This window comes from Schistocerca cancellata, chromosome 9 (genome assembly GCF_023864275.1).
Source record: "Schistocerca cancellata isolate TAMUIC-IGC-003103 chromosome 9, iqSchCanc2.1, whole genome shotgun sequence".
In the NCBI taxonomy this organism is placed as follows: domain Eukaryota; kingdom Metazoa; phylum Arthropoda; class Insecta; order Orthoptera; family Acrididae; genus Schistocerca; species Schistocerca cancellata.
The window spans coordinates 347161753-347188503 of NC_064634.1; the positions used below are offsets into that span (position 1 = coordinate 347161753).

A 26751-nucleotide genomic window follows, 5' to 3' on the forward strand; every position below is an offset into this window, starting at 1 on the left:
GTTGTTAGATCGGTTACTGCTGCTACAATGGCATGTTATCAAGATTTAAGAGAGTTTGAACGTGGTGCTGTGGTCGGTGCGATGGGACACAGTATCTCTGAGACAGCGATGAAGTGGGGATTTTCCCGTACGACCATTTCACGAGCGTACCATGAATATCAGGAATCCGGTAAAACATCAAATCCTGGAAGAACGGGACCAACGACGACTGAAGAGAATCGTTCAACGTGACAGAATTGCAACCCTTCCGCAAACTGCTGCAGATTTCAGTGCTGGGCCATCAAATGTCAGTGTGCGATACATTCAACGAAACTTCATCGCAATGGGCTTTCTGAGCCGAAAGCCCTTTCGTGTACCCTTGGTGACTGCACAACACAGAACTTTATGTCACGCCTGGGCCCGACAATACCGACATTGGACTGTTGATGGCCGAAACATATTGCCTGGTCGGACGAGTCTCGTTTCAAATTGTATGGACGTTTACGTGTATGGAGAGATCCTCATGAATCCATGGACCCTGTATGCCATAAGGGGAATTTTCAAGCTGGTGGAGGCTCTGTAATGGTGTGGGGTGTGTGCAGTTGGAGTGATATGGGTCCCCTGATACGTCTAGATACGACTCTGACAGATGACACGTACGTAAGCATCATCTATGACGACTTGTATCCATTCATGCCCATAGTGCATTTCGACGGACTTGGGCAATTCCATCAGGACAATACGACACCCCACACGTCCAGAATTGCTAAAGAGTGGTCCAGGAACCTCCTTCTGAGTTAAAACACTTCCTCTGGCCACCAAACTCCCCGCACATGAACATTATTGATCTGGGATGTGTTGCAATGAGCTGTTCAGAAGAGATTTACAACCGCTCGTATTCTTAGGGATTTATGGACAGCCCTGCAAGATTCATGGTGTCAATTCCTACGAGCACTACTTCAGATATTAGTCGTGTTGCGGCACTTCTATGCGCTCGCGAGGGCCCTACGCAATGTGAGGCAGATGCACCAGTTTCTTTGCCTCTTCAGTATAATTAATTACCAAGCGATTAGTGTGCTTTTTTGATTGGTGGAAATAATATTTTGTCCAAGAAGCTCGTTGTCTATACAAAAACAATGAGTCTGAGCGGAAGTTAGGCATGATAAACGTATAAGATACTATAACACTGCAAAATTATAAAACAGATGTCATTATTTGAAAGTGCTTTTCAGTGTTCTAACCAGTTTCACGCTCGCCTTTCCTGGTGCTACTGATTCAAGTTCATTTCCGTGTAAAGAGCAGCGAGGGAGGGGAAGCAGGGCCACGTGAAGCCGTATCGGACAGCGGACCGCTAATGGCCGAAGCAGAAGTTGCGGATGACTGACTCGGCAGCCGCCGCAATTACGCAGCATTCTGCCCCAGGAATCTGCATAACGACGCTGTCGCGGGTGTGGACGCCGCCGCTGCTGCCGCCGGCCTTCATTTGGCGCGCTCTGAGCGCTGCGCAGGTGGCCGCCGAGTTCAGGCGGGTCGTTAACTCCCTCTGGACTGCCCTCTCCCACTTTTGCGTGGGCCACTGTCGGGCTAAGCCGCTCTTTCTGTCAACGCCCACACAGGACAAGTACTCTTTCGAAAGGGGGCTGGAGTGATGATTTTTGAAAAGAATCGCAATGTACACTACTGGCCGTTAAAATTGCTACACCAAGAAGAAATGCAGATGATAAACGGGTACTCATTGGACAAATACATTATACTAGAACTGACATGTGATTACATTTTCACGCAATTTGGGTGCATAGATCCTGAGAAATCAGTACCTAGAACAACCACCGCTGGCCGTAATAACGGTTTTGACACGCCTGGTGCATTGAGTCAAATTGAGCTTGGATGGCGTGTACTGGTACACTGCCCATGCAGCTTCAACACGATACCACAGTTCATCAAGAGTAGTGACTGGCATATTGTGATGGCCAGTTTCTCGGCCACCATTGACCAGACGTTTTCAATTGGTGAGAGATCTGCAGAATGTGCTGGCCAGGGCAGCAGTCGAACACTTTCTGTATCCAGAAATGCCCGTACAGGACCTGCAACATCCGGTCGTGCATTATCCTGCTGAAATGAAGGATTTCGCAGGGTTCGAATGAAGGGTAGAGCCACGGGTCGTAACGCATCTGAAATGCAACGTCCACTGTTCAAAGTGCCGTCAATGCGAACAAGAGGAGACCGAAACGTGTAACCAATGGCGCCATATACCATCACGCCGGGTGATACGCCAGTATGGCGATGAAGCTTCCAACGTGCGTTCACCGCGATGTCGCCAAACACGGATGCGACCATCATGATACTGCAAACAGAACCTGGATTCATCTGAAAAATTGACGTTTTGCCTTTCGTGCACCCAGGTTCGTCGTTGAGTACACCATCGCAGGCGCTCCTGTCTGTGATGCAGCGTCAAGGGTAACCGCAGCCATGGTCTCCCAGCTGCTAGTCCGTGTTGCTGCAAACGTCGTCGAACTGTTCGTGCAGATGGTGGTTGTCTTGCAAACGTCCCCATCTGTTGACTCAGGGATCGAGATGTGGCTGCACGATCCGTTACAGCCATGCGCATAAGATGCCTGTCATCTCGACTGCTAGTCATACGAGGCCGTTGGGATCCAGCACGGCGTTCCGTATTACCCTCCTGAACCCACCGATTCCATATTCTGCTAACAGTCATTAGATCTCGACCAACGCGAGCAGAAATGTCGCGATACGATAAACCGCAATCGCGATAGGCTACAATCCGACCTTTATCAAAATCGGAAACGTGATGGTACGCATTTCTCCTCCGTGCACGAGGCATCAGAACAACGTTTCACCATGCAACGCCGGTCAACTGCTGTTTCTGTATGAGAAATCGGTTGGAAACTTTCCTCATGTCAGCACGTTGTCGGTGTCACCACCGGTGCCAAGCTTTTGTGAATGCTCTGAAAAGCTAATCATTTGCGTATCACAGCGTCTTCTTCCTGTCGGTCAAATTACCTGTCTGTAGCACGTCATCTTCGTGGTGTAGCAATTTTAGTGGTCAGTAGTATATTAGATGATGCAGATGCGACTACCTAAGGGCTTTATGCAACCCGCAACGCCTTCACATACCACGAGCAAGATTTTCATATTCTCTCCCTCGCTATCCACAAACTCTTGCTCCTATAAAAAAAAAAAACGGGACCTTTTCGTAGGATATGTAATGTAGCTAAGTTTTGTACTGAGATACGTTATCGCTAGTGGCTGCAGTTTTCGAATTATTCAAGAAAAATTTGCGAAAGTGACCTTCAATTGAGGTTTTTCTTGAGTAACAGGAAAATCGTGTCCTTCATCGAGAACATATCACAGTACAAAATTTAAACACATTAAATTTCCTACGACAAAGTTATGTTCATTTTTTTCTGTAGGACTTGTAATTTGCGCGTAGTGAGCGAAACAACATGAAAATCATACACGAGGTTTTTGGGCGCGTGGCGGGATGCATAAAACCGATGTTTAGGGGCAGCTGAATCACCCCATACAGGGAGAGCTAGAGAAGATTTCAAAGTGTTACTCACTCTCACACATACAGTCATGATGTTCCCACTCAGTTTTGTGATACATCGCGACAGCAGCGTTCCAACAAGACAGAAAACTGCACTTCTGACTGTGATAATCGATGAGAGCGAATAGTGTCGTTTATATTGATTTGTAACGTAGTTTTTATAAATGGAACGTATTAAAATCGACACTAACTAAAAAATGTCACCACATTTGACGTACTTCAGTTTCCTTAGGGTCATGGGAGGCATGAAACGGTATATTACAGGACAGCTTATTTACTATTCTCTTGTAACCTACAGATATTTACCTAAGACGTTATCTTTTAGAAGACATAAACTGCTAATAAACAAAAGACCTGATCCTTTGCATAAAGATGTCGTATAACATGTTCTTGTATTCAGTATTTAGTATCTCTTAAATGAAAATATGTTTAAAAGTTTTATGACGCATTCCAAGGCCATGACCAGTGGAAGGTACATGAGTATATTCGTTTTTTTTCTAAATATTTATTGTGTATTATTGTTCTTCTGTCATGGTACACATTCTGGAGGATCCCCTTACTACGTCTCAATTGGAACGGAAAGTTTGTCTAATCTAATGTGCGTCTACTCAAGAACGTAAAGTTCTCTTCATTAAACTTCCAGTGAAATCAGCGAATGTGGAACGTAGGTAAGGTGTATGGAATGCAATATTTACATTATTTAATGTACCAAAAAGCCACCACAGCTGTAGCTGAAGGCCAAAGCACACGGATGTGACGATAAAACGTCAAAATCAATAAAACTGTTTCCCAACATGGAAGAAACCACTTCCACAAACAGGAGAATCTTCAACGCATAGCACTGAATGAGAGATATACGGCAGTTTTCACATTTATTTCATTCATGTTTCTTGATAATTTACTAATGCTTGTAACACAAAAACATAATAACTGTTTCGTAGAATAAAAAAAAAATTAAAAGCAAACATTAATCTTACTATTTGCTTTGTCGCCGCTTAGGGCGTTAGTGTTGTTCCAGCTGCCGTAAGGTAACAGTTTTCACAGCAGTGAGTATCGCGACAGTATGTATTAGACTTTGGTGGTACTAATATTGACAACTGGCTTAATGTTCGCTAATGAAAAACTGTACATTTCACGAAGCAGAAAAACATAGGATCCTATGACTCCACCATTATGACTCACTACTGGAGTGAGGCAACTCATAAAAAATTACTGGGTGTAATAATTTAGAGCGATATCAAATGAAACGATCCAATACTGTAGGTTCATTCGTAGATAAAGCAGGTGGCAGACTAAGGCTGATTAGAAGAATATTTTAAAAATGCAGTCAGTCTACAAATGAGACTCATTACGTTTCGCCTGAGCAGAATGTTGTTCAAATATCTGCGACCCATAGAAAACAGAAATAAGAGGGGGTACTGAACGTGTACAAAAGAGGACGGCACGAATTTTCACACGTTTGTTTCACTTAAGGACGAGCACATGAAAATGCTGAAAAGTCTGAATTGCTAGACGGCAAAACGAAGACGCCAATTATTTTGCGAAAGCCTACTTCCAAAAAGTTTCAAAAATTGACGTATACAGAGGTGTATGTTCTTCGGACTCCTACACATCACTCCCACGGGGACGGTAAAGACAAGATTAGACTAAATACAGCGTGCACGAAGCATTAAAGCAATTGTTCTGCCCGCCCTCTTCATCCGACTGGAACGGAAAGAACACCAACATGTGATGCCACGATAATGACCCCACTGCCCTGTAAAATACCGTTTGTACTCGCAAACTACTTCTGCATTAACACGTGTTACTTGTCGACAAATTTTTTATACGTCGAACGAGCTTCGTCACTGGCCTGACTAGCTGTATTTTTGTTAATTCCTTACAGAGATGTCCTTTGCATAAATGGACCACTATGTCTCACTTTCATCGCTGTCTGAACGCGTTAGCACTACGCCAATGATGAACTAAGGCTTTTGTGTGTTCCAGTGGATCTTCCTCCTTCTTGCATGATCGAAGTTTTGTACCTAGAAGACGCCCTATCAAGATTACACTGCAAACTGTCTACTTCGTACTTTTCGATATTAAGATGATAACGTTTGTGTGTGCTGGGCGGAGGGGGCGGGGGTGCGAGGGAAGGGTGTTACATTTTCCCCATTCCCAGAAATTATAATGTAACACTTCTGCGCTAAAGTGACTTAACTAATAGATTTCGACTTTGGTGGTTCTAAGACAAGTTGTGATAAGAATTCATTGATAATATTATCACGAGACCTTTATAAAATTATAGACTGAGGCCAAAGCCTGGCCTGAATACAGTAAATAGATGTAGAGAGTTACTAAAAAACTACGAATACCATCCTATAGGATAGTTTTTTATGTTTCAAAACTTACTCAGAGATGAAGACGCTTGCACTGAACAGAATAACCTGGAGAACTGCATCAACCCAGAGCTCAGACTGACGAGAACAAAAACAACAACATCTTTCATTTTATCATGTCAGAACAAGCTCAAACCAGCTCAAACGGCTGTGACCGAGCGGTTCTAGGCGCTTCAGCCCGGAACCGCGCTGCTACTACGGTCACAGGTTCGAATCCTGCCTCAGGCGTGGATGTGTGTAATGTCCTTAGGTTAGTTAGGTTTAAGTAGTTCTAAGTCTATGGGACTGATGCCCTCATATGTTAAGTCCCATAGTGCTTAGCACCATTTTGAATGAGCTAAAGATTAGAATTATCCGTTGGCAGGCTTCGTATACTTTGCAAATTTACGTAAAATATTGTGGGCGATTAGGCGCAGCACCATTTTCCCGAGGAGATAGTATTGCAGAGTTTTCTGGTGTACTCACCTGTGAATGCCAGAGAACTTCAGAACAGGTATCGAAACATTCAGTTCGTTGAAGAACTAATATTTTTGTTTCAATGAGGAAAAATATATGCCCCAAAACAAGCATTTAGACCACCGCGTCTGTGTGCATCTCAAATGTCATTAACTTCATTTAATAGATCAATCCAACTCTCCGTCTCATACACTAGTAGAAGAGAGTAAGGGAAAATCCTATAGCTTGTTACTCGTGGATTTTTTAATAATTATCTACATTCACTTACATACTCCTCAAGCCATCATGTGATGCACAGCAGGATTCTCCCAATAAACCTATTTTGTCCATTGGATTTCCCTACAACCGACCTTATATGTTGGTTCCGTTTCATGTCGGTTTGCAAGGTTACGCCTAGATACGTACTTAATAGACGGGATAGTGTCAAGAAGCGCACCAGTAATGCCGTGTGCGAAGATTACAGGACTGTTTTCCCTATTCACCTGCATTAACTTACATTTTCCCACATTTAAGGAAAGGTACCAAACATCACACCAAGCAGAAATTCTGACCAAGTGATGCTGTTTCCTCCCACAGTCATTCAACGACAACACTTTCCCGTACACTGCAAGTCGTTAGTTAACAATCTCAAATTGCTGCTCACCGTAACCGACAGATTGTGTAAGTTCGTAGAGAATAAGAGCGATCCTGTCACATTTCCTTGGGGCTCTCCTGACGATACCCTTGTCTTTGACGGACAATGTCCAGGACAACACGCCGCGTGAGGTAGCCACGCGGTCTGGCGGTTCGAGCGGCTCACCCCCTCGGAGATTCGAGTCCTCCCTCGGGCATGTATGTATATGTGTGTGTTGTCCTTAGCCAGTTTGGTCCCATAGTAACTTAAACAAATTTCCAAATTTTTCCAGGACAACTTACTGGGTCATTGTTATGAAATAGTTTGCTAGCCACTCACATATCTGGGAACCTACTCCGTATGCTCGCCGTATGTTCGCACCTTCGTTAACAGTCTGCAGTGTGGCACGGTGTCAAACAGAAATCTAGAAATATGATATCTGTCTATTGACCTTCATCCATGGTTCGCAGTATGTAGTGCGAGAAAATAACAAGGTGAATTTCTCACGAGCTATGCTTTCTATACTCGTGCTGTGTTCCGTTATCGTTATCTGGTCGCTAGCATCTCCGTTCCCTTAGTCTGCCTTGTGGGTGTGGTTGCTTGCTTGCTTGCTTGCGCGCACGTGTGTGTGTGTGTGTGTGTGTTCGTGAGGTCACGTGCATCCATTACGGACGCACACATATACAAGGCAATTGAACTTGGCCATGCACGTGCACCACTGGCAAATAAGGCGGCCTCCCAGAGGAGGCTAACTCTAAATTGCTGCGCCGTCGGAGGAGGAGTTACGGCGCTCAGACGAAAGGGGGAGGGGGGGGGGGGCTGCAGTGCGCAAAACGGGTTGTTTTGCCTACAGATAAACTCCTCAGCAGCCTGATCTGATCAACCTGTGCGTGTAAGGGTTAAGGGGGTTGGGGTGGGGGGAGGGATATCATCTCTCCTCAACTGCGTTACCTACAGGAGGCGGCAACGTCACCAGTTGATTTGAAAACAACATATTCATCGTTTTAATTTTTTTAACCTAAGCGAGGAAGTTGTGCGTGTCATCTGTCTGTGACTAGTGTAAATTTCATACTGTGTACTATTGTACGCCAACTGTTTGTGTATCTTACATTCTGAGGTCACGTAACTTTACGCAATTTTTTTTCCTTGCTCACCGTAATGTCGTGATAAACCAGTCCTTCATACAAAGGTCGGGGTAGCTAAAACAGATCACCCCCAATACATCCAGAAAGAATAAATATATCGAAGTGGGTTTTTGTCTAGTTATAGTGTACTACAGGTATATAGCGTAATTTATGACGTTCGCAAGTAATTTTTATCTTTTATATTCGCCGAATTACGATAGCGAGTTTGTTCTTTTGTAATGGAACTGTGTACTTTTTTCTGTGGAATGTGAAAGAATCTTCTAAGAGAACTTTAACATTATATGTATGCGACGTGATCAAATAGTATCAAGATAACAGCGCCGCAAACCACTGGCTCGTTGTCAGGTAAGGAGGTTTCACAAATATCTGCCCTACACCAAATGTGAGAAAGCAAGTAACTCAGGTGTGATCCGTGTGTTTATTATCACAGGTGTAATACCAAATCTGCAAATGCTGACCTCGACCACTGCTACAAGCTATAAAGTGATTCTGGAGAAACAATACTGCATTTTTGTTCGAATTGAATACAGTCTTGGTTGCAATTTATTATTTTGTTAACAACACGTTTCGCCTATGAAGGGCATCTTGAGATTATATTACAATTTTCCTTTTACAACTTCTTAAAAAACAAAAAACAAAACAAAAAAACGGTTCTGCGCCAAGTCGAAACATGCATCGAATGAGATGAACCCGCTGAGACTCTGTGGTTGCATCCGACTTGACATGTACTTTAATATAGCACAGACTTGTTTTGTGGTTTTTAAAATATTGTAAAAGGAAAAATTTTAAGATAATCTGAAAATGCCCCACGAAGGAGAAACGCGTTGTTAATAAGGCTAAACTGCAACAAACAATGGTTTAAATTCAAATATTCTATGTACGGTTACTGTACCAGACGGCCTAATGGAGTGGAAGATATTTTACTATACTGCATGCTGAATGTCATCTGAATTAACCCCAACGAAACCCCGTGTTATAAGGCATTTCATGCCTTTGGGAGTTTCGGTGTTTCTTAACAGACCAGTTGTTTTAATTTTCGCTATAGACGAAACCACAAAACTGTTAAGTCCGTTGAGTGTGCAGACCATTTCGCGTTTCCTGAGCAACCGATCCAATGCTCTCCAGACATTATTTTAAGAGGGTGTATCATTTCATGTGCGCAATGCGAGAGACACTCTAATTGCCTTTCGTCAGTGGGATGTCTTAAAATCTGCGGCAGCAGCAAATCTTAGGAACTCGCGATACATTCCCACTAATGAAACAGCTTACAATGATGCTGGTCTTGAAAAACACACAACAAACTTTGACAGACCAAGAGTGTTGTTTTTATCCAGCTCATTGACTCAACGTAGATTTTCAAATGAAGATTAGTGCATATCGCGAAGATTGATTTGTCCATGGTTTGTAAACGATGCTTCTTCCCTATGTCGCATCACTTTGCGCTTTTCGTAGATAACATACGGAGAACTATAACGAATTTTGGAAGTCTTTGCCTTGAATCTGTAGATACAGCGAAACGTGTTCATGGAACACTCGTTTAAAATGTCAAATCAAAACACCTTCAGCAGTCTAAATTTCCAGTTTTATTTTATTTGTGTTGCTAGTTTGAATCTTACATTATGCCATCTTTACGCCCGTTGACCGACGTGTAGGAAGACTCCCGCCTCATGTACATTCGGAATTGGGGCTAGCGTACAGTATCTGGTATCCCGGGATTTTTTCTTAACAGAAAGGGATCGCTGTGTTAAGAAGAAATCCACGGATACTAGTCACTGTATTCTGGCCCCTATTTTGCCGTACAAGAGGTGGGACTCTTCCTATATGTCTGTCAAGGGGCCTGAAGATGGCGTAATGTAACGCTGAAACTGATAGCATAAATAAAATAAAACTAGAAATTTAGACGGGTGAAGGTGTTTTCATTTGACATTTTATACTGAACATCCGAGATCTCGCAACCACCTTGTACAGACAACACTCGTTTTGTTCATCTTTTTCGTGCTGCCAAGATGCGTTTTAGCGATACTTGCACTGTGTGTTACTGTTGGTAAAATGTTTCAGTTCTGTCACCAGCTGCTCTTCTTTTTCCTTGGCCTGTTTTTTCTCCACACTTTATTTCTAGAAAATTTTTAATAAAGTTTGCAAAAAAGACAGATCGTGAATGCTTGGCACGATCTGGATACTCTCTAGCATGCAACCACACCGCTGTAGTTTGGCGACATTCGCCATTCACTTCTTCGACTGTCGTATACACTGCGAATGTCTCAATAACTTCACGGACAAGTTGTATGATAGCTACAAAAGCAGAACGCAAAGTGGTGGGCTTCAAGCGCACAAGTAAACACAAGAATCATACTTGAATTAAGTGTTTGCTTAAATTTTGTATAACAGGACATACGTTTGTGGAAACTCTTCTTCTAACGACGGAAGTGTTATCGGCGCAGTTATCTCGATACTGTTTGTTCAAGCCCGGTAGATGTTATGTCATTGAAATTCTCTAGGAAGCTCCTTTTAAGTGCCATGGAAATAAAGTATATAGTTCCAGTAGACAAAAAGACTTGGTATCGTAATTCGGTGACTACGAACGATACGAATTACTTGTGAACGTCAAAAAATTAACGATATTGTCCGCTATAACTTAGCGAAAACAGCACTTCTATATATTTATTCATTCTGGATACATTTGGGTTGGTGTGTCTTAGCTGCCTCATCTTGTGTACCTTTTCGTACAACAGGTACCACTGTGTTCGACTGGACAATTATGGGGACAAGAATTACACGGCGTTCTTTCCAGACGACCACACCGGCATTTCCCTCTAGCGGTTACGAAATTATTCGGAAGAACAAAAAGCTGTGCGGACGGACGGGGATTTGGACCTCAGTACTGCTAAAAGCAAGTCTATTACGCCCAGCTCACAGAGTGAAGTAGTATGTCAGAAAATTATAAAATAGCACTTTTTGTACTTTAGTCAAGTTCATATTCTAAAATTTACTGACACGGCTCGTTACGGCAGCATCCTCACATCCTCTGGTGGCTAACTTAACCATACGTCAATTGTTACATTTCACACTCCTGTGAAGTGCGTAACAACATTTTACTAGGAATGCCAGTGGTGATGGGATGTCAGTACAAACTAGCACCAAAAAAATATTTCGCACTTCACAGTATTGTGAAATATAACAATATAAAGCAGATACAGAAATACAATTCAACCTACTGGAGCATATAGCCAGTAGACAAGGTTTAATAATCTTTGCAGCGGAGGCCAAACTTATCACCAACATAAAAAGTGCACCAAAATGTTTACATGCAGACACTGGTGAAAGACGAAATATCAGAAAGTTGAGTGTCTAGCAGAGTTAATTCAAGGAGATTAGTTAGAAAAAACTACCTTAAATGAAGGGATACAGAAATTGGATGAGAATGTAGATCAACAAAAATCATTTACAATAAAAATACGGCACCACGACGCGGTAATGAAACTAGAATATATCTACGTAATTCAACGCCTGTCACTGAACTGAGCATTTTAATGGAGATAGCCAATAACTGTAAATAATTTATAAAATACAGGGCACACATCTGTCTGTGTCACTGAATTAACACACAAATTAGAAATGCAACACCTGGAAAGTGTTCTGAGGAGCAAGGGGTACTCCACAAATTATATTAGAAGTGTAACAGAGCCAAACACTCGGCGAAGTAAGGAATCAGAAAAAGAAATGTCGGGTACGGCCTTTCTGCCATACATTTCCAGAGTGACAGACAGAATCGGCCGTATATTGCGCAAACATGGCGTAAAGATGATTTTCAAACCGACAAGGAAGATCAAAGAGTGTCTTAGATCGGCGAAGGACCCACTTGCAATGTCGGGAATATATCATATACCATGCACAGGCGGAAAAGTTTATGGCGGAATGACTGGACGATCAGTTAACACCAGGATCAAAGAAAATAAGCGACATTGCAGGTTGGGTCACGTGGAGAAACCGACCGTGGCAGAGCACGCACTGAATGAGACAGACCACGTAATAAAGTTCGCCGACACGGAAGTTCTGGCTGTAGAGAAGCACTATCACGCGGGCTTGTTCAGAGAAGCTGTAGAAATACAAAAACACGCGAACAGTTTCAACAAGAAAGAGGAAAGCCTCAAGGTAAACGGATCCTGGCTTCCCGTACTGCAGCGAACGACCGTCGCAGTTAGCAAGAGGAGAACCGCACCGGAAATGACCGCAGAGAAGGCGCCGGACGTTGGCGCGCCAGGTACATATAGTCTGCGGCCGCGAGCTCGGCTCCAGTTCACCACCGGCAATGGAGGGTGAAGCTTTGACAATGCCAGCCACTCGTGCTGGCGAAACGTCAGAAAAATCATTAGGTGAACGTCGGTCGAAGAACCCGAGACAGAAGCCAATAGGCAGTTTGTCAACAAGGGGCCACGAAAGCCTTAAAAAATTTATATTAACATTCAAACATAGAAATATTATACAGAAGATTCATGGGCAAAATTTTAGTCTGGAAAATTAGAAACAATGAAAATATATCAAAATTTTTAGAAATAATAGAAAAAGTAGGGAAAAGGAGACTGATGTTTTCGACACTTATACATGATGTGTAACAGTAGGTCGACAAACCAGATCCTCAAATACCTCTGGAAAAAAAAAAGAAATTGACCACAGGCTGCATGCAAAAAGTTAACTTAGAAATACACTAGTTAAATCCAGAAAAAGCGGAAAAATGAGATGTATTCAGAAGACGAGTGATAAATTTAGAAGGATTCAAAAGTATAAGGTACAAGAGAAAATGTTGTCTAAAGAAAGGAAAGACACATATCGTGAAAAAAATGACAAAATATTAGAATAAAAGGAAAGAGAAAGTGGGGAGGAAATGAAACTGTCACGCAGTCCCTAGTTGGCCAAATAGAAAGGGGTAGATTGGTTAGGGATCCTTCCCGTGAACATTGACATAAAAACGTCACTAAAGATGAAGTTCCGTAGTGCAGTTTCGCCAACCTCAACGAATTCCATACAATGTGGACAGCTTACGAACTGGCTCTCCTTGCTTTTCTTCAGACTTGTAGGATCTTTCTTGACATTAATTTTATCAAGCAGTACGATGCAGTTCTAAAAATAGAAAAAAAAGATCAACAGTCTCGAAAAAATCTATTCTTCCGACCACTGTAAACTGCAAAACATTTCCAGCCTGGTAGTCGAGTGCGTAGCGTACATGCCTAGCAATCATACAAACACGCGAGCTTTTAATAAAAACAGCATTTTTCTATTTTTAATTATTAATTGCAAGAAACTATATCAAAATTGATAGACATACGAAATGCCTTATTCTAAAAAGAAAATGTTATGTACGTCAGTAATGCGGTTTAATCCCTAGATATAAGAAAGAATTTTATTTTCTATTTGAAGTTCCACATTTTTGTGCCAAATTTTAGTTTATTGTGAATACTAGCGTTTTTGTGCTACTTGTAATATGAAATTGGACGAAAATTTTTGATATTGTAAAAGTTGCGATTCAGTGATTGTTAATTAACATTTCCAATTTTTAATACGTACGGAATTTAAGTAAAAATAATGAATTGCTACTCATAAGATTCGAATCATCAACTTTACAATTATTAAGGTACGCACTACGGTACTAGTAAGTGTGTTAATAAGACGGGAAATGTCATTTGGATCTGTGGAAGAGACTGGTGGCCTTTGTATTGGATTAGATTATAAAAGTCACTGTCTTGATCACATGTTATTTTATTGCAACTGACAACCGATTTCGAATTTGCAGCCAACATCTGGTCTAAAAATCACTGCAGCTCCTCGTAGGCCCCTTCTGAGCTACGCTGTTCGAATATACGCAGACAATTTTCATTTTTGCAATGTAGGCCTAAGTACGTCTGCCTACAGTAATTTTTAGGTCTGATGATGTCTGCAATTTTAATAACAGCATGTAACCAAGACGTTGACTTTTAGAATCTAACGTGTTAATAAGATCGAAAAGTTTTGTACTTGAAAACGCTCTGTTATTTTCCGATCTCGGAAAGGGATCTTTGTTTTAGAAAATTGCACCGTACAGCTTTAGCAAGCTGAATTCCGAGCACTTAGCTTGTTATGCTATAAGTAGAAAGAAAATCGAAATCTGTAAGGCCCCTTGTAAAACGGCCAGGATCCGTCTCAACTGAGACACGCGTCTGGCGCCTGCAATGGTGACAACCCGCGTTGCTGCAGTGCAGCTTGGGCTGCCTGTGTATCCGGCGCGGCCCTGAGTTATTAATGAGGCGCCGGACGCGGACGCTCGCGCCTGGGTCCCTGGTCTCGGTCCTCTGGCGCCGGCTTGCGCCTTTCTTGTGCTCCGCCTCCCGCCAACGCAGTCCAGCCGGCACACTGCATTCCGATGGCCGCCGCTAGCAGTGCCCACCACCCCGTAAGCCTCTCCCAGCTCCACCAGGCGCGTTGGCCGTTCGCCGAATTACTTGCCCATTGTTCTCTGTTTTCCAACCAGTCCGCTATATAGTGCCCGCGCCCAGCCTGCCAGATTCTGCGTCCGCGCTGAACAAAAGGATGAGACCGCTAATCTCTTCCTGCAACTCTTATTTTATCCGGTTTTGGCGCCAGGCAGTTTCCTACTACTGCTGGTGAATAAAAGCTTTGTCTCAGATATTATCCGCAACTGCATGAGTGTGCAGAGAGAGAGAGAGAGAGAGAGAGAGAGAGAGAGAGAGAGAGAGAGAGAATTAAGGATGCGACGCAGCACTGATATGCGTAATCAAATTATTCATGGACTGTTTAATGAGGAAAGTTAAAATTCTTCCGAGATTTCAATGTAGGGTACGTCTGCGAAGGTGTTCTCAGTGCCGTCGCATACATACATGCCTACTGAAAAGTCCATAGTACATTCTACATTATTACGGGATAACCACCCTGCATGCACGAGCGTTAGCCGCCAGCTAATGGAAAGATCGATGCAAATATTTAATACCCACTGTCGTACAAATCATTCGAATAGATGATTACTCAAAAAATCAGTCTTATGGGTAGAGTCTATTTCATCAAAAATCATAAATTAAACAAAGTACGAATAGGTGAGTAAAGAAGTCCATCTGAGATCCTAAGCAGTAGGAGGACACATTAGTGGAACATGTGCTATCACATACGGGAATAATTTAACTTGGTCCTTGAAGGAACAGCAGAAACAAAACTAGCGGGGCAAACAAATACTAAAATACGCAAAACAGACGTGAACAGGATATTAACGGCGGAGAGATGAAAATGTGAGAGCAAGATACGAAAAGAACAACAAACTTCAAACGAGTCAAAGGACGACTAAAATGTTAAAATGTCCAAACGGTTTCAGATACTGTTTATCTCTAGGGCAGCCGGATTGTTTAAAAATTTCAGCTTAATAATTAGTGAAATTCATGTAGGCTGATTGCCGAAAGAAAACTGTTTCCATACAGCACCACGTAAACCATCACAACCATATGAAGATGGTATCTGTTCTTTCGGCAAAGAACAGATATCATCTTCATATAGTTCAGGCTAACCGGCCATTCACCTTATTCTTCTATACGGATGCACACGTGTTGCCCGAACTCTTACGGGACTCGATAAGATTGTCTGACGCGAGTAATGGGTGTAACAGGCAGGGGCACTACGAATGTAGCGTGTGGATATTAAGATGGGAATGTGGGTCTCACGGGGAATGCCCTCGGTGGCTCAGATGGATAGAGCGTCTGCCATGTAAGCAGGAGGTCCCGGTCGAGGCACACATTTTCAACTGTCCCTGCTGATGTAAATCAAGGCCTGTCGCCAGCGTAGGGTCTTAATTTAATTATCATTTCATCACAACCATAGGTGTTAGTCGTTCAGAGTTACGGAAATAACGTAGTACCCACAGAAAGGCGTTGGTCACTAGTAGGAGTGCGATTTTTTGTTACAGTTTGATGTTACACCTAGAAGGAAGAATTGTCCTTTCTAGGAACATTTGATGCACAGGGGTGAACCACTACAAACCAGCGCAGCCGATAGAAGACTGCCGGTATGAACAACCATCTCGCTATCAGTAACAAAATATTTCTAAGTATAGCAGTGCACTATCGCCTGAAGATGAACTAATCATGAACAAAACCTGTAACGATCTTATTTGCAGTACACGATACATAGCAATGCCTGTTTCGTATTTGAAGTTCAGTAATAAATTGGTTATTTCAGAGTGTCACAACTCGTTTATTACGAGAATTGAGAATGCTTTTTGCTGTGAACTATACCTCGGGGATAAATCACAAAAAACCAAGATGGCGGCCACTGAGTGACGCGCGTTTCGTTGGCTCGCGAGTTTTTCCGCTCATTGAAGGTGTTACAGAGAAGTGCGGCAGTCCACAACGTGTGCATCCGACTAAACAAGTTTTACTTGCCGTGGTGTGTTGTTCTCCGTTGATTACCACAAGTGATAAGTGATAAGTGAGTGAAAAATGGGAAGAGCACGAGTAAGCGGCAGCAGGCGAGGCTACAGGGGCGCAGGCAGCGCGGACGCCCGCTCTCCGGCGGCAGGTGAGGCCTCGCTTCCCGACATCGGGGAGCTCGTCCGGTCCCAGGTGAGTGCGGCGCTGCACAGTAAAGACACGCTAGACGTAATCGTGCAGTCCATCACGGACTCTGTGACGGCCGCGGTCATGGACAAACTGCAAGAGTCTGTCGGGCGCAACAGCACCGAAATCCAGTCTCTTAAAAAGTCCCTGGCCGCACAAGAGAAAAAAGCCGCCGACCTAGAAGCTAAACTGTCTGCGGCCACCGATGAAATTGAGCAGTATCAGCGAAGGAGCAGCTTGTGCTTGTTCGGGGTAGCTGAAAACGATCGTGAAAACACCGACGACCTGGCCATTAGCCTTGTGCGTGAGAAACTTGGCGTGCAGATCGGCGTGGCCGATATTGACAGAAGCCACCGTGTTGGGCGCAGGATACCAGGTGCGATGAAACCCAGGCCCATAATAATTAAATTTGTATCATACCGGAAAAGAGCTGAAGTGTTTGCCCAGAAAAGAAAACTCGCCAAGAGTGGGGTTACCCTGAGGGAAGATCTGACGCGCGAAAGACTAAAAGTTTTGAACACTGCGATCACACAGTTCGGCCTTCAAAATGTATGGACCCAGGATGGCAGGATCGTAGTCAAGACGGAAGGAGGGAGGAAAACGGTGACGAACATGTCCGAACTGAAAGACTGAGCGAAATCTCGCGAGACACAAAGTCTCATATTGTACTCTGTCTAATATAAGTTAATTTTTATTCTTTCTTTTCATTTTTTTACGTAAATATTGCTTCGTTATTTCTATAAGTACCATAAGTACTCTATTTAAAATCAGTCAATTGTTTCACATAAATATTGGTTCTTCATTTGTCTATCATAAGTGCTCATGTATATTCATATTGTCAGTCAAACGGGAATTAACATTCTCCATTAACAGGAATCTCCTTAAAACCGCCTTTCTATATCTGTTATTTTCATCCTCGTCACTACCACTACTACTACTATTATCTTTTTCGTAACCACTACTGCCACTTTCCATCTTTCTTTTCGCTCCCTTCTCCGATACCTCCAGCTTGTCTTTCATCTTTAGCCCACAGACGCTTGAGTCAGTCACGACCTTGGATACACCTGTAAATATGTCTTCCCCCGCGAAATCCAGCTTTTGTCCCTCTTCCGGCCAGCAGGTAGACGGAGCGCGCTCGGTCCTACAGGCGGCCACAATGGGACGGACCGGTTCCGGCGGCGGGCTCTTTGTGGCCCACGCGAACGCCCAGTCGCTAACGGCTCACTTCGACGAGTTCTGTGACCTGTTCGGCCAATCGCTGTTCCATGTCATCCTCGTCTCTGAAACTTGGTTGAAACCAAACATTTCTTCCGACGCTATCCGAATCACTGGTTACTCTCTCCTAAGGGCAGATCGTGAAACACGACGCGGGGGTGGTGTGGGTGCCTATGTTCGCTCTGATCTGAGACCTACTATACTATGCACATCGGATGCAAAGGGCGAAGGAGAAGCAGAGTTCTTGTTTTTCGAAATAAATACATCAAATCAGAAACTGCTAAGTGGAGTAATCTATAAACCTCCAAACGTCGGTGCTATGTCCTCCTTTCAGTCTGCCCTGTCCTCGCTCGTGACACTGTATGAACACATAATCATTATGGGCGACACAAACATCGACTTACAGTTAAAATCTCCCTCTGCAGAAAAACTAAGGAGACTGTTCCACTCCAATGATACGAGTTTAACACCGCTGGACCCAACTCATCACACGCCACACAGCCATACACTCATAGATATAATAGCAACAAAGCGACCAGATAAAATAATTCGCGCCAATCAGACATCCGCTCCAGGACTCTCTGCTCACGACGTGATATTCTTAAATTATTCAGTACATACTACCAAAGAAAAATCTCACCTGGTAACCTACAGAAACCTAAAAAATGTTAACCATGACGCTCTTCAAAAGGATTGCTCAGACATCCCTTGGCATGATATAAGCAATGAACCGACTTTAGACGGAAAAATTCGGGAATTATGTCGCAAAATTATTGCACTGTATGATAAACATGCTCCTCAACGCACTGTCAAGGTAAAGAGAGCTCCCGCTCCGTGGCTCACCACTGCATTACGCCAGTTAATGAATAAACGTGATGCTGCACATAGGGCCTTCAAGCATAACCCAACTCCCGAGGCGTACGAAGCTTATAGGAAACTCCGAAATAGAACCAAGCAAAGCGTGAGGAATGCCAAAATCAGACATGCCCGCTCTGTCGTATGCGGCATATCAAAACCTGCTGCACTGTGGAAAAAGCTGCGCAGTTTCGGTATAGGGAAGCGAAGATCTGACGCTGTTTATCAAGCGTCTGCAGAAGAATTAAACGATTTCTTCTCAACAGCTGTAAACTGCCACGCAGCGACAAATTACCAGCCCCAAAATATCAATCTCTCGAGAGACAAGTTTTTCCTAAAACATGTCACTACCGGCACAGTACACAAGGCAATTATGAAAATCTCTTCAGAGGCAGTAGGAAATGATGGAGTGAGCATTGGCATGATTAAGAACGTCGTAAACACTATTACTCCAGTTATCACAGACATCTTCAACCTGTCTCTTGTCAGTAGTACATATCCTACTGAGTGGAAGCAAAGTTTAATTCAACCTATACCCAAGACTGACAACCCTAAGTCGCCAGGTGACTACAGGCCGATCAGCATACTACCTGCAATATCTAAAGCCCTAGAATACATCGTCCATGAACAGCTGACGCATTACCTCAAAACTCATAACATCCACGACAAATATCAGTCAGGCTTTCGAAAGCACCATAGTACAGCAACTGCATTAATCAAAGTAACTGATGACATTAAACATGCTATGGACAGACGTGAAGCTACCATCCTAACACTGCTTGACTTTAGCAAGGCTTTTGATACAGTTGACTTTGATATATTACTAATTAAAATGAAGCAGCTGAATTTCTCAAACAGCGCAATACACTGGTTCGACAGCTACCTCAAAAACAGAAGTCAACAAGTCATTTGTGGGTCGGAAAAGTCATCATGGAAAAACGTGCGCTCTGGAGTTCCCCAAGGCTCCGTCCTTGGTCCATTACTCTTCTCACTGTACATTAATGATATTTCTCCAGTGATTCACTCCTGCAACTACCATCTATATGCCGACGACACCCAACTGTACATAAGTGCAAGCCCCAAGAACATTGCTGACGCAGTAGCGAGTATGAACGCAGATCTTTGCTCTGTTTCTCGATGGGCACAGAACCTAGGTCTGAAACTAAACCCCAAGAAATCCCAGGTCATACTTATATCTCATCCAAAGTTAATCAGTCGGTACTTTCGCGAAACAGTCCCTCAAATACTCCTCAATGGTACCCAACTACCATACCAAAAAACAGTAAAAGACCTTGGAATAATCTTGGATGAACACCTAAACTGGGAAGAACAAACAGTCACAGCTTGCCGGAAATCGCTCTCCTCCCTACATGCAATTCAAAAATTTAGAAAAATATTTCCAACCCATGTTAAACAAAAATTAGTCCAAACACTAGTCTTGCCTAATCTTTACTACTGTGATGTAGTTCAACACGGCACAAATAGTGAAAATTCGAGATGCCTCGAGCTAGTGATGAATGCTTGCGTTAGATACGTATGCAATATACGGTTGTTTGATCATATCAGTCCTTCATACTCCCAGCTAGGTTGGATACGCCCACATAAGGCACGCGATCTCCACACGATGTGCTTACTTCATCGATTTCTTAGCCACTGGTGCCCCCAATACTTATCTTCTCACATTAAACACCTATCATCATTCCACAACCGCAATACCAGATCGGATACGTCTAGCATCTTGGCTGTACCTTTACATAACACAAAATCTTTCTCCATCTCATTTTCCATCTCAGCCATACGACTATGGAACGCGCTCCCCTGTGATCTGCGTCTTATTCAGAACCACTTAACATTCAAGATGGAACTCAAGACTTACACATTAGGGACGGTATAGCCACCATTGTTGTGCCCCTCTCATCTTTTTCTTTCTCCTCTCCATCATAGCTTCGAATTTTACCATTCTATTTCTCTTCCTCTAACCTATCTACCTCTTCTACATCTCTTTCACCCCATTCTATCGTCTTATGTCTCTGCTTGATGAGAATAACTCACAAGCTGCGAGAATATAACGAGAAAATTCCCAACTAGCAATAGGACTGACATTCATAAAAGAAAAATATGTTTACTTTCATATACATAGTCATTATTATTATTATTATTATTATTATTCTTGATTGTTATAATTATTTTTTGATTGTTATAATTATCATTGTACTACTTTTATAATCTCTATTTTTTTTCTTTAACATTAATACTGTATAACATGTTATATGCCCTTAATGTTCTATAGAAACTGAAATTTGTTGAATCTGAGTATGCCTGGTTAGGTGTAAGAGAGGGCCTGAAGGCCCTAATCTTGCCAGGTAAAATAAATGCATAAATAAATAAATAAATAATTGTTTATGCTCTTTTAAAATAATCGTGTTTTTTTATTTTTTTTATTTTTTGATGGGTCATCTGTCTTCCGACTGGTTGGATGTAACCCGTTACAATTTGCTCTCCTGCACAATTTCCATCTCAGAGTACCTCTAACATCCTGAATTACTTGTTGCACTTACTGCAATATCTGTATTTCCTTACATTTTAAGCCCTTAGCCCTATACGACTCCCTCTAGTTTCATGGAAGTTATTCCCTGCTGCGCTACCTTCCTATTACAACTTCTGCTTAGAATTTTTCACACAAACCCTCTCACAGTTTCTTTTAACAATTTTTTAAAACATTTAAGCCAAACTTTAATTACAATTACCATAGGAAATTGTGTTGTCTATCGATTTTTCTGATATTTGCGAAGCAACTCGTTTCTCCCTTTCCAGCCAACTTAACTTTCAACGTCTTTCTGTAACAGTAGAACTCAAATGCTTCATTCTCTTCTTTTGCTACTTCTTCCACAATTCATTATCCATCGCGACTATTACAGTGTATGACACTCATGTTTAGGTTAGTTTTCCTGTAGTAATCCGCATTAAGATTAACGAAGTGGCTACTGATCGAGAGATAGACAGTGCGTAGAGAGAATAGACTGAAATTAGAGACACAGGAGAGGTCTTTAGTTTCTATCAACATTTGTATTCATTTTTGTTCCCTCGGATCGTGTAGAACTTGAGTTTTCCCAAGAGAAGCAAATTTTGCTACACTATGAGTGAGATATAACATTCCCTAGCTTGTATATGAAACGTGCTTTACTTGACAGTAATTATTAAAAATTTCTTGATGTATATGAGGACGTTTCTTTAAAACAACCATCATTAATCTCGCAGAACACACGAAGATATTTATCAACTCTCGTTCCGTTTCTAATCATTTTAATGGGGACAACTGTTTGTATAAGTAGCGATTAAAAAATTTCTGTTACATGAGCCCCGACATGTAGGCAAGGGATTAACGTGGAGCCGGCCGGAGTGCTGAACGGTTCTAGGCGCTACAGTCAGGAACCGCGCAACCGCTGCGGTCGCAGGTTCGAGTCCTGCCTCGGGCATGGATGTGTGTGATGACCTTATGTTAGTTAGGTTTAAGTAGTTCTAAGTTCTAAGGGACTGATGACTTCAGAAGTTAAGTCCCATAGTGTTCAGAGCCATTTGAACCATTTGATTAATGTGGCAGTTGTGTCTTTCCGACTTTCGTGCGGTAAATGCGGAAACGTGAAATACTCCGACGTTATTACCTAATACGTTCTTATACGACCAACGTGTTATTATTCTTTCCGTGGCTGCCGAAAGATAAACACCGGTCGACATCCATAGAAGAATGAAGAAGGTGTGTAAGGCAGCATGCCTGTCGAAAACCAACTCGCCAGCGAGTGCTGCTGGGTCATGATAACGCACGTCCCCAAATGTTGCAACGCTGAAATTACGCCAACTCAAGGGCAGACACTCGAGTAACCGCCCTGTAGTCCTGATCTCTCTCTATGCGACTATGTCACCTTCGGTCCCTTAAAAAAGGCCTTTATGTGTCAACGATTCCTATCGGATGAGGATGTGCAGCAGGTAGTTAGGTTTTTCCTTCGCAGCAAGACAAAGTGTCCTACCAACGGGTACTTTCACCGTAGTACCTCGGTTGGATGATTGACAAAATGGCCATGGAGGTTTTGCTTGATTGGAATAGCAATTCTGGACTGTATGACTTTCAAACCGAAACTTTTTGATCGTTCCTTATACACTTATGAGGCAAAACATTACGACCACTGCTCACTGCGGTGTTGTATGAAGCCTGGTGGCGCACAGGGCACGTGACGCGGTAAGGGAAAGGGAAGTACACGAGCGGAACAGAGATGAAGGAGGAATCATTCCAGTTACGATAAGTGGCTTAAATGCGGAAATCCGCCGACTGGAGCGACTTTGACAAAATCTGATTGTTGTGGTCCATTGCCCTGGAGTGACCGTTTCGGATACGGCGAAACTACGTGCTACTGTAGTGAGCATCTACGGAAAGTGGTTTAAGAACGCTATAACTACGAGTAGACAACAAGAACGTGAACGTCGAGACTTTATCACAGAACGTAGGGATGGAGATTTGCCCGTTCTTTAAGTAGAATAGGCGGCTATCTGTGGCAGATCTGATGACAAAATACAATAGTGCTGGCGCAGGCGCATATACACTACTGGCCATTAAAATTGATACACCAAGAAGAAATGCAGATGATAAACGGGTATTCATTGGATAAATATATTATACCAGAACTGACATGTGAATACATTTTCACGCAATTTGGGTGCATAGATCCTGAGAAATCACTACCCAGAACAACCACCTCTGGCCGTAATAACGGCCTTGATACGCCTGGGCATTGAGTCAAACAGAGCGTGGATGGCGTGTACAGGTACAGCTGCCCATGCAGCTTCAACACGATAAAACAAGAGTAGTGACTGGCGTATTGTGACGAGCCAGTTGCTCGGCCACCATTGACCAGACGTTTACAGTTGGTGAGAGATCTGAAGAGTGTGCTGGCCAGGGCAGCAATCGAGGATTTTCTGTATCCAGAAAGCCCCGTACAGGACCTGCAACATGCGGTCGTGCATTATCCTGCTGAAATGTAGGGTTTCGCAGGGATCGAATAAAGGGAGAGGGACGGGTCGTAACACATCTGAAATGTAACGTCCAATGTTCAAAGTGCCGTCAATGAGAACAAAAGGTGACCGAGACGTGTAACCAATGGCACCCCGTACCATCACGCCGGGTGATGCTCCAGTACGGCGATGACGAATACACGCTTCCAATGTGCGTTCACCGCGAAGTCGCCAAGCACGGATGCGACCGTCATGATGCTGTAAACAGAACCTTGATTCATCCGAAATAATGACGTTTTGCCATTCGTGCGTGCACCCAAGTTAGTCGTCGAGTTCACCATCACAGGGGCTCCTGTCTGTGATGCAGCGTCAAGGGTAACCGCAGCCATGGTCTACGAGCTGATAGTCCATGCTGCTGCAAACGTTGTCGAACCGTTCGTGCAAATGGTTGCTGTCTTGCAAACGTCCCCATCTGTTGACTCAGGGATCGAGACGTGGCTGCACGATCCGTTACAGCCATGCGGATAAGATGCCTGTCATCTCGACTGCTAGTGATACGAGGCCGTTGGGATCCAGCACGGCGTTCCGTATTACCCTCCTGAACCCACCGATTCCATATTCTGCAAACAGTCATTAGATCTCGACCAACGCGAGCAGCAATGTCGCGATACGATAAACCGCAATCGCGATATGCTACAATCAGACCTTCATCAAAGTCGGAAACGTGTTGGTACGCGTTTCTCCTCCTTACACGAGGCATCACAACAACGTTTCACCAGGCAACGCCGGTCAGCTGCTGTTTGTGTATGAGAAATCGGTTGGAAACTTTCCTCATGTCAACACGTTGTAGGTGTCACCACAGGCGCCAACCTTGTGTGAATGCTCTGAAAAGGTAATCATTTGCATATCACAGCATCGTCTTCCTGTCTGTTAAATTTCATGTCTGTAGCACGTCATCGTGGTGTAGCAATTTTAATGGACAATAGTGTATTTCGGAGCACACCTTTCAGTGCACACTGTTTAACGTGGTGTCCCGCAGCAGAGGGGCGCTGCGTGTTCCCATGTTATCGCAATAACATCGTGTTGCGATTACAGTGGGCACGAAATCATCGAGATTGGATCGCGGAACAGTGGAATCGTGTCGCCTGGCCGTTTATTGTTAAACCAAGCTGATGGTAGTGTCCAGATACGCTGTCATCCGCCAGGTCGCAGTGCGGTGGGAGCAGTATTATGTTATGGGGACCATTCATTTGGGCTTGCTGTAGTAATCGAAGCCATCATGACGGCTGAGGACTATATGAACATCATTAGGGACCACCTGTAGCCCCTTATGCTTGATGTCTTCTTCAAAAGGGGTGGCATCTTCCAGCAGGATAACTCTTCATGTCACAAGGCCAGAATCGATCTGCAATGATTTGCGGAGCATGATAGTGAACTCACGTTGATGTCTTGGCCATCAAATTCGGCTTATTTGAATCCGATGAAACCCAACTGGGACGGTGTCGGGAGCCAGCTCCGCGGCCACCAACCAACAGCCCGCAAATTACGGGAACCAATCAAATACTTGTTGAATCCATGCCATGCAGAATCACTGCTGAACTGCGATCCAGACGTGGACCACCATACTTTTAAGTAAATGGTCATAATGAAACTTCCTGGCAGATTAAAACTGTGTGCCGGACCGAGACTCGAACTCGGGACCTTTGCCTTTCGCGGGCAAGTGCTCTACCAACTGAGCTATCCAAGCACGACTCACGCCCCGTCCTCACAGCTTTACTTCTGCCAGCACTTCGTCTCCTACCTTCCAAACATTACAGAAGCTCTCCTGCGAACCTTGCAGAACTAGCGCTCCTGAAAGAAAGGATATTGCGGAGACATGGCTTAGCCACAGCCTGGGGGATGTTTCCAGAATGAGGTTTTCACTCTGCAGTGGAGTGAAAATCTCATTCTGGAAGTGGTTATAATGTTTTGGCTTATCAGTGTATTGTAGTCCTTGTACCGGAAAATGAATTACTGATTTTAGCCCTTACTGTAGCATGTAAATAGTATTACAGTATTATGTTAGGAAGAAAATCGTCGATGAACGTGCATTGCCTCTCAAGTTTTAAAAGTAAAGTAGCTAGGATTTAAATACAATAATTATCGCCTGAAACTGGATGGTGTATCGACATACGAGTTAGCTGCTGACGTCAGTTTAATTCATATTGTGTGTCGGTGGGTGGATGTGTGGGTGGATGGGCTGGTGCGCAGAACAGACACAGAGGCGTATTTCATGATAGAGAGGTAGAGAAAAAGAACGATGCTCTTAACTGCATTTAGCAACCATAGTTGCCTTCAGTTAACATCAGTGGCATAGCACTGCTCTGTGGTTTTGGAAGCATGATAAATACGATGAAAGTCTGCATATAAGTTTGTATCCATGATGTAATTATTTTGTGAAACCATTAATTCATTAGTAATATATGAACGTGTCTCTTCAGCGTGGCGTGCGGTCGGGTTGGCACTTTGCCCGGAAAACAGGGCAGCGTTCGCCCTCTCCATTTCACTGGTCGCTGCGGGCTCTTCCAAAAAGGAGGTTAGGCTTTAATGAATTGCCCTGTGCAGCAGACAGAGGGTCCTGGCAGGAATATACACTTCGTAGTAGCCTCTGGCTATCTGAATCCAGTGAAAAAGTCTCGTACATAAATTAAAAGCTTTGTATGGGAGACATTAGTGTTTAACGCATTTCGCGTGACAAAATAGGCGAACCTAATATACTTGCTACAGCCGGCGCACTGCAATCAAATGGCTCCAAGCACTATGGGACAACATCTGAGGTCATCAGTCCGCTATGCTTAGAACTACTTAAACCTAACTAACCTAAGGACATCGCACACGTCCATGCCCGAGGCAGGATCCGAACCTGCGACCGTAGTAGCAGCGCGGTTTCAGACTAAAGCGCCTAGAACCA

The 26751-nt window shown here is 43.4% G+C and overlaps 1 protein-coding gene and 1 non-coding gene across 2 annotated transcripts in view; both read right to left on the reverse strand.

The window, feature by feature from the left end:
- LOC126100239 (protein still life, isoforms C/SIF type 2) overlaps window positions 1–26751 on the reverse strand; it is a 939475-nt gene that overhangs the window by 883026 nt on the left and 29698 nt on the right. The gene's annotated exons all lie outside the window — the stretch shown is intronic.
- On the reverse strand, window positions 25475–25549 carry Trnas-cga (transfer RNA serine (anticodon CGA)). Its single transcript has one exon. It is a non-coding gene; the product is annotated as a tRNA-Ser (tRNA).